Source organism: Cloeon dipterum, chromosome 4 (genome assembly GCF_949628265.1).
Source record: "Cloeon dipterum chromosome 4, ieCloDipt1.1, whole genome shotgun sequence".
Classification (NCBI taxonomy): Eukaryota; Metazoa; Arthropoda; class Insecta; order Ephemeroptera; family Baetidae; genus Cloeon; species Cloeon dipterum.
Window position 1 is genome coordinate 7,863,943 of NC_088789.1, and position 9,060 is coordinate 7,873,002.

At 40.4% G+C, this 9,060-nt stretch overlaps 1 long non-coding RNA gene across 2 annotated transcripts; it reads right to left on the reverse strand.

Moving 5' to 3' along the window:
• Positions 1-7,014: 7,014 nt before the first annotated feature.
• Positions 7,015-8,313, reverse strand: LOC135943954 (uncharacterized). Of its 2 annotated transcripts, none has more exons than XR_010575247.1 (3): positions 8,024-8,313; positions 7,376-7,666; positions 7,015-7,257 (listed from the first exon to the last, which is right to left on the reverse strand). It is a non-coding gene; the product is annotated as an uncharacterized LOC135943954 (long non-coding RNA). The 2 variants fall into 2 exon arrangements; XR_010575246.1 differs by having other exon boundaries at positions 7,718-8,313.
• Between the last annotated feature and the right edge of the window lie 747 nt (positions 8,314-9,060).

A 9,060-nucleotide genomic window follows, 5' to 3' on the forward strand; every position in this document is an offset into this window, starting at 1 on the left:
TCGGGAGAGGGACTCGCTTACGCTCTTTCAAAGAAAGAAAGGGAAGTTTTTTCAACGCGTGTAGTGAGCGTGCTGCTGCGCGTGTGTATATATATTTGTATAAAAATGAGCCAACGCTGAAGGCTCCGTTTTTGTTCTCTCCTCCCGCTTTTCATTTTCCTTTCCTTTTTTTACGTAACAGATTTTCCCTTTCTTATTTTTTGTTCTCTCAGGTGTGTGTATTTTCATGAAGGTTGGATGAGCTTTTGAAATTCGCATACAAAAACGTTGGCTGTCGAGGTGGAGAAGCAGAGGCAGTGAAAGAATAAAGTAACCAAACTGCGGAAAATTCAAGTTTTCTGCTCTGAAAGTTATTTTCCTTTACGCGGCGTACCGTGTGTGTGTGTGTGTGTGTGTGTGTGTGTATACGAGCGCGCCCGCTTTTCCGTCTAAACACACACAGGCAGCCAAGCTATTTTTGCGACTAAAAAGACGACTCTGTGTTCTCCCGACGAGCGGCTCAAAGCGTTTTGCCTACCTGTGGGTTGACCAAAACACCAGCAATTTTTATTTAATACAAAAAGCATTTCACCCCTAGCCCATCTACATCCCGCAGTTTACCTGGAACGAGTAGGGAAAAAATGATTTATTATAGCTTCGCAGCATGCCTGCTTACAAAAAATGTCCTTCGGCGCGAGACAAAAAACAAGTAAAGGGCACAATTGAGGGTGCGGAAGACACCTGCACCCCAGAAACATTCAAAACAGTAGAGCATCGCGTATTGTTCACCTCTTGGGAGCTGCTAGTCTTCCTGAAAAGATCATTGTACAATTTTTATTTATGTTGTAGAGACACAAAGAAAGAACAGAAGTCAGTTTTTTAAACTGGAATAATAAACGAGTCCAAAAGAACTTACCGGTTTGTTTTCATCACACAATTCGTACCACTCCCTCTTTTGCTTTTCCTTTTAAGAGGAAAACCCGTGAGAAAGAATGTTTTCGGTTTAAGAATTAGTCAAGGCCAGTCTTATTAGTGGAAAAGAGATTTATTAAGACCACCAGCATGGTGCATAAGGTCAACAAAATTTCAATGAGGCCTCCTGTGCTAAATGCGACAGAAACCAATAAAGTGCAGCGACCTTACAATTTTCTCTGTTGCTAATTAGGTGCCGCAGACGGGATGTTTTTATTAGAATTTAATTTGATGTTAATTGCGTATACGCCGGTAGGGCAATAAAGCCACAAAATCCGACCTTCAAAACTCCGATATATAAGGATATTTTAGAAAGGCTTTTTTATGAATCGCGGAGAGATGCTGTGGAAATCGCTCTCCGTGGAGAGGAAGGCCGCGCGTGCGATTGGCGGTGGCGAATTTCTCAGCGAGATTGCCAATAAATCACCAGTTGGTCGCGTAGCGCACTCATTACAAACACAGATATTGACAAATCACTGGTTCAAATGTCGCGCTGTGCCAAATATACGCGGGCTTAAATGATGCGCAGCGTTGTCACATGCGGGAGAGCAGGTATTTTAAACGACTTCTAAGCAGTCAAAACATGACAGCGCGGATCTCCCCATGGGGACCTGCCAGTCTCATAAACCTTTTAAATGTAAAAGATGGACAGAGAGCTAGAGCAACGAACCCTGTATTAATATGGCATAATATTGACAAGTGATTGAAATGTTTGCAGTTTCGGGCCAGTGCGGCAACTCCTTGAAATTTGTCATTTTGGCAGCCTTTTGCTAGATTATGTTATGTTTGCTCATTCTTGATCGAATTTTCCTTGGTTATTTGATATTATATTGGGTGTGAAATCTTGTGAAGCCCAGGCACTTTCTGTGACAAAATACCATTTGTACAAAAAAATGATGATAATATGTTAAATAGGACCAGTTAAATTTCAAGACGGAAAAAGATATTTTTCCACGATTTTATGCTGACAGGAATTCAAAGTTAATTATAAATTTAACGAGAGATACTTTAACAAATAGTGCTGGAATATTTTCTTTTTTTAAAACTCTTAAAAAAATTAGCTTGCGGTATTAAATTTACTTGCTGATAAAATAGAACTTAAAACAGCATTTTAACACGCATTTTAATTTTTTAATTCAAAAGTGATTAAAAGAGTACGATTCTACTTCTTAAGTTACGAAAATTAAGAAGAACAATTAATGTGTTATGGGATGGAACTGCCGTCCAAAAACAATTTGCATCAAATAGCTTTAAAACATTTTCCCATTTAACTGAAGAAGTTTATATATTGTAACATTTGCTGCATAAGCTACTCCTGTATTCTTTGGAAAAATGGTAAATCGTTAGGATAAGCGCTAGTTCTGTCGCTGCGGTTTGTTTTGTCATTTGTCGTTGCGAACACAATCTGCGTGGAAATTACCTGCTTTTTCGCGTGTGTAGCCGCGTATAAGTGGCGACAGAGACGAAAAATAAAGTTGGCGTTCTGTTGCGAGGGGAGTTTGTGTCAGTCGGGCCCCGTCGGTCGGTCCGTGGCTGGGTGAAAAAGCGCGGAAAAGAAGAGAAAAAGTCCCTCGTTTGCTAAAAGTGCTTCTCAGGAAGTTTTTGTTCCGATCTCTTCCTGTGCGCGTGCGGTGCGAAACGAGGATGGGGTTGCCTCTCCCTTTCACTGCGCGGTGAAGGGTGTTTAGAGGGTTGGTTGGTGGGTGGGTAGGCGGGCGGGCGGGCGGCGGTGGCGGCGGGTGGATGCTGGAGAGAGATTTCGGCGACTCTGCCAGTAGGTACGCGCCATCTCGGGAAATAAAAAGTTTTATTTTTTGTTATACGTGAGGTAAAGAGAGATTGATTATGTGAGAGGGATAAAAAATGTTCTCACAGACAAAAGGAAAAGAGCGGGCGCGCATATACAAGAGAGAGAGAGAGAGAGAGAGAGAGAGAGAGAGAGAGAGAGAGAGAGAGAGAGAGAGAGAGAGAGAGAGAGAGAGAGAGAGAGAGAGAGAGGCTGCAGAGTTAGTAACAAAAGAGATTTTTCCCTCCATCCACCTTCTTCATCTTCACCACTCTTCTCTCTCTCTCTCTCTTTCTTTTCTTTCTTTCTCTGTGTGACGATGCGCGTGGAGCTTTGTATCTCCTTCCTCCATGTACTGTCCTTCATGTTGAGTTGTTCTTCTCTTGAAATCCCCTTGCAGCAACTCATGATGTCGTCAACGTCACGAAAAAAAGGACAGGAAAAAAGGAGCCGAAGACGCAAAACAACTGGCGGTTCTCAACTTTCCTTCTGTGCAACGCAGCCTTTCGGCGCAAAAACTGCCTTTGCGAGCCTATACAAAGCAATCCGTGGATGTATACCCACATGCACGCAACGCAACTCGCGAATTCGCCAACGCAATTGATTTGCACTTCACACCGGGGAAGAGGAGGAGTGCTAATTTTTCGCATCAGGCATATGCTTATGTCTGTCAATAAAATATTTTGCCACAACATTTATTCACCTGGAAAGACTTAATTTTGGTAGTTGTCATGCTATTTATTTTAAAATTTTATTCAAACAATGAAATTTTCTCATATAGAATATAATTTATCAATATAAATAATTCTTGATTTATTTAGCATCTACTAGAAGAATCTAATTTTGCGGAAGTGGTCATGATAAAGAAAAAACGTTTCAAGACGAGGAAAGGAACAGGCTTGCAAAGATATGATTGCAATCCAAGACTCGATAATAATCAAAAAATATTTACAATATCTCATAGTAATTTTAATTAATTTTACAAATGCATTGGAGTGTCAATAATAGTTGAGTTCTCAATTCGTGCAAAATTATCTCATTTTATTCAAAATTTTCCAAAAAGTGAAAAGATTTGCCATTTTTTTTTAATTGCACAACTGCAAATTTTTACCTGGTTTAACTCATAATTGTACGACACCGAAAACCAGAAGCTCGCGGTCATGTCTACCCGTATCATGTGCGCCTATTACGCTTGGCGCAATAAAAAAGCGTCGTGAGCACGAGCTTTCAATGTCAAACTGCAATTAGCCTCAACTCGGGGGCTGAATCAAAGCGAGAGCGACACGCGGATCAAGGTGAAATGATTAAATATTCAGGCTGTCTTCGGCTCGAGGGATATGCGGGGGTGACCTTCTGGTGCGCCGTGAGGCGTGTGATGATGCTCCCCTCTGAGGAAGTAAGTGGTATGCGCAACGCCAAGCTTACCTTGCCTTTCGCCCCCCTCGCTCCTTTTTTTACCTGCCGCGGCAAGCACAAATTACTTTCTCTGCTTGCTCGCTTGCTTTTCATTCTATCTCTCTCTCTCTCTTCTCTCTCTCCTTTCTGTTCGCGGCGGAGTCAGCTCCCCTCTCACCTGCTGCTGCCGCCGCCGCGCTGTGTGTGATGAGACCTTGAGCCGCCTGTTCTGTGTGTTCAGAATTATTGTACCCTCCGTGGCAAATCGCTGCTGTGGCGGAAATCTCTTGCTGCTTTTCGCTTTCCTTCTCTCTCTCTCTCTCTCTCTCTCTCTCTCTCTCTCTCTCTCTCTCTCTCTCACACACACTCGCGTGTGTGAATGCTTTTGAATTCCGGCTTTTCAACTGAAAAAGCGACCTGCGTGACTTTCTATATTTTATATCAAACATGCGAGTGGGGCTTTAGCAGCGACAAAAGGGACAGGAAATTGTCCCCCATTGCAGTTGGGAATAAACTGCATCGAATAACTGAATCGAATACTTCGATTCTTGAAGATTCTCTCGCAATGCACATAATTCATGTCTTAAGAATTTTTGTCTCTCTCTACAACACATTGAAATGAAAAGCAAGATTCTTCTGGGATAAAGGTAGAAATTGCACTGAGAAGAGTGGTGAAATTGATATTAATTGTATTTATAAGTGAGAATAAACATCAAATAATAAATAAATAATGAAGACCGATAAATTCTATGAAGAATTTTGTTGATGCAGAGGCTTACCTACTAAACCTTCCATTCATAAAAATATGTGTAGAAAAATCAAGTTCGTCCTGAGCTTGTCAAATACTGCTATTTGTCAAAACTCTTTAATAAATATATATTTTAATGTATTTTTTATTTTGAACACCTGCTCAGCAATTCCCTTGGGTCCCAAAACACCACGAGCAGATAACAAAGGGGCCATGGGGCCCGAGTGGCCGCAGAGGGGCTTGAACTTGAGCCCAATGTGGCCATCTTTTCGTCTTCCCACCTTTTATTGAAACGCCAGACATTTGTCCCTAAAGCATCAATTATGTTCATATTTGAATTTATTTGTCTGCATTTGGCAATGCATGGGGCTAATTAGCCCTGCAGAACCATAATAAAGTTACAAAAAAATAAAGCTGCTGGAAAGGTGCGAAAACCAACAAGTGACGAGTCAGCGCAGGTGCGTCTCCCATCCCGTTGAGTTATTTGAGCATTTTTTCGAATCAATAAATTAACCACCTTATACATCTCTGACATTTTGGACTTTTACAAATTTTTGATTATTCTTGCTCCTTTTTTTAAGCCTTTAAAATTATATCTTAACCAAGATATTTTTGCCTGTCCTAAACTAACAATAAGGTGATAAAAACCATGAGTTCCTTTAAAAAATACAGGGAAACTAAATAAATGTTAATTAAAGCCCTATTTCTGATAGAGAAATTAATAATTTTCCTGGATGAATGCACTAGCGTGAAAGGAAACCGCCCCTTTCCGCCCCACGACCCGTCTGAAACTGATCACTTTCATTTTTCACTGATTCTCATCTCTGCTGTTCTATAATTACAGACCAGATTGAATCTGATGCTGGCTGCGGGAACATCTGCGCCCAAGGATAAAGTAGTGCTGCTGCGATTCGGAGGCAATCACTAATAAAGCGAAAGTGGCCGTCCTAGGGTTGAAAAGGGGGTAAGGGGTTGTTTCCTAAAAATAGAAGCTTGCATTTTTACCTCTTGAAAGCAGCCTGGTGCATGGGAAACGTGAACCTAACACAACATAATGCGTTACCTGCAGAGTCTTCAAATATAATCTATTGCTCATGGTCGCGCGGCTTGTATGGAAGCTTTATTCTTCACTCTCATTCTCTCTCTCGCTCTCCCTTTTCACTCTGCGGATGAAAATCGTTTTTGTCGGCGGCGGCGTACAGGGTTTCTTAAAAGAACAGTGCGGAGGTAAAGGTACCTGAAGAATGGGCGACAGCAGTGGAGAGAGAAGATAACAACAACAGGCGAAGGTCAAACGAAACTGACAGCGAGAGAGATGATCATTTTTACTTTCAATTTCACCAAGGAAAAATAAAATCTCAGCGAGTTAGATAAAGCGCACAACACCAGGCATTTGGCATCTGCCCTTCCAATATATACCTGTGGAGGCGCATTATGGATAAATATGTACCCTGTTTTATTTGTGAAGCGAGGGCTATTTTTAGATACAGAAAATCGTACATTTCCGCAAAAATCTGTTGTTGTTTACCTATTTCACGTAAGATGGGCTAGAGAAGTTCTTTGAACCTCTGCTCTGCAAAACACATAGGTGCTAAGCTTTACCTTTCATCCTTCGATACAATAGAAGGTATGTCGTATTGTGTATTGGGACCTTGGATCTTGTTGTACAAACTTTTGTGTAGAAAAGACCAGAAGACGCTGTTCAGTCAAATAAGCTGGATCATCACGTTTCATTAAAAATATCAGTTGGCACTCAGATGATTTCATTTCACGAAGTCGACATTGAGCCGGCAAAAAAACGGAAAGACGAAGAAGATAATATTTATCACGTCATAAATAGTAAACTCGGATGTTATTTCCTTGAGAGTTAAGGAGGAGGAAAAATGCACTGTTTAGAATATTTCGAATAATTGAATAAATGAAAACTCAATTGTGATGTGCATTTTGGTTCATATAAAAATCTTTAGTTGTTTGTGAAATTATTTACATTTTGTTCTTTTAAGAAAATGCTCTAAAAACGTTCCTGTTTGAAAAAATTGCTTGAAAAGTACGCTTGTAAGTAGTAATATAATTACCCTAATTTTACCTTTTAATTACAAAATTTAAAATTAACAAATTTAATGTCTGTGAGCTCTGCGCGGAAATTTATTTAGGAAATGGTTAGTTTTATTTAGCTATTATTTTTTTGTGAGGGAAGGTTTTATCTCGTAGGGAGGGCGAGTGACCGAGCTGACAAGATTTCGTCCCTCGTCTTCTCTCTTCGATCTTGCTCACATCAGCAATGAGTTACTTATGCCGGACATTTTCGATTATCGCTTATTCAGAATTCTCTGCAGTTGTGAATCTTGTTTTGGAGGCAAAGCACAGCTGGTGAGGCCTGTGCAACACAAGAGCATGTTATTTAATTTTCCCTTCAAATTTTAACTAGATAACTATTCTGAATAACGTTCCGCGCAGAGTTCAGCCATTCGCTAATTTTAAATTTAGCAAATTACCTGCGTGTGTTTTTCTTCCTTATTTCTGACCTTGAATTATATTTCAAATTTGTTAGCTAAAAGTCTAAATTTGAAGACCATAATTTACATCAAACTTATTCCATGCAGAGGAAGTTCTGATTTAGAAGGGAAATAGATCAGGATTAAATTGAATCTGTAGAGATTAGAGGTGACTGATTATTGTGAGCCGCATTACAACATCTGCAGTCACATTGAGCGGCGGCGTGCTGAGCGTGGATCCGCGCAATACATCCGTTTCGCTTTTCCGAATCGCTGTGCTTGTCAGTGCGCCTGAAAGTAAAAGTAAATATGGGCTGGTCGCTCTTGTAATACATTTAATACACATTTAAGTGGCCTGGCTCGAATATCAAAGGCGCGCATGCACACGTTTGTATTAAAAGCGGAGCAAAACAATGACAACACACACGAGCGAGTTGAGCGAGCGAGCAAGTGAGAGAGAGAGAAAGATAACGAAGAAAACGGCATGAGCAAAGCAAAAGGCATGATGTGGCAAAACGAGTTTGTGAGAAGAGAGGGCTGAAAATTGATTTGACCTTGGTGTTAGTAAGCAAGTGGAGAAAAGAGAGAGGAAAATGAACGTAAGAGAGCGAAAGAGCGAAATACATATCTCCAAGGCGCATAATTTACTTTCGACGCGCCAGCAGCGGCTGAAGGCGAAATCTGCAGCCAGAAAAGGTTGTCCGCGTTTTGGGCAAGAAGGCCGCTGCCACGGCGGAATGGAAGGAAAATGGCACACATGTGTGCAGTGCAGCCGTGTGCTTATCTGATGCCGCGTTGTGTAAAAGCGGGCGTTAAATGCACACACATTCGCGCCGGTCACTTCCACTAGCAAATGCATAACAACAACATGCTGATTTTTTTCCTGTGTACAAGTGAGCAGCTCTCGGCATTTTCGAGAGCAGCAGACCGTGTTTCCTCTTAACTCTGCTGACTGACGAAGACTTCTCTGCAAAATTGCTCACTGCTGCCGTGCGGCCGGGGTTAGAGCTGCGCGCTCTCTGCTCTCTGTGTCTTTTTTATTTTTCCTCTCTGCATGAGCAAACTTTCACATACGACTTTTCTCCCTGTTAAAATTATGCAACTCGTGTGTTATAAGAACAAGACCCGCGCAATGTGTAAAGCGCGCTCCTCGTCTCCAGCACTGAACGCAGGAGAATTTATTGACTTCCCTGATAAATTGTTTCCAGCGCTTAAGCAAAAAATACGTGTGCCTGGCGATGTTGAACACTGTCTGCTTTACTATTTTCAAACAACTTACATATGAAAGCATAAATTTAAAATCAATTATTAATCCCAATTTTAAAAATTATATTTAACATCGCTAAATTCATGTATTAGAGCAAGAAAATATATTATTTAATACATGCACATACCAAAGAATGGCACTCAAATGAATTTAAACAATTTTGAACAAATATGAAAAAATTTCCGATTCAAAAGTGCAAAGCAAGAAAATTGACTTTGAGAGAAGCAGCAAGAATATATAAAAATTCATCGATAATTTATAGTTGTACGAATATTGCGTTTAGAAAATCATTAATTAATTAAAAATTATGTTAAGTCCAGCATTTTGTTATTCTTTTCGATGCTAGCTGGAAATATTTTAAGGAAAAATAATAAATTTTGTTCATCCCTCTCCTGAAAATTATTTAAATTTATTCTTG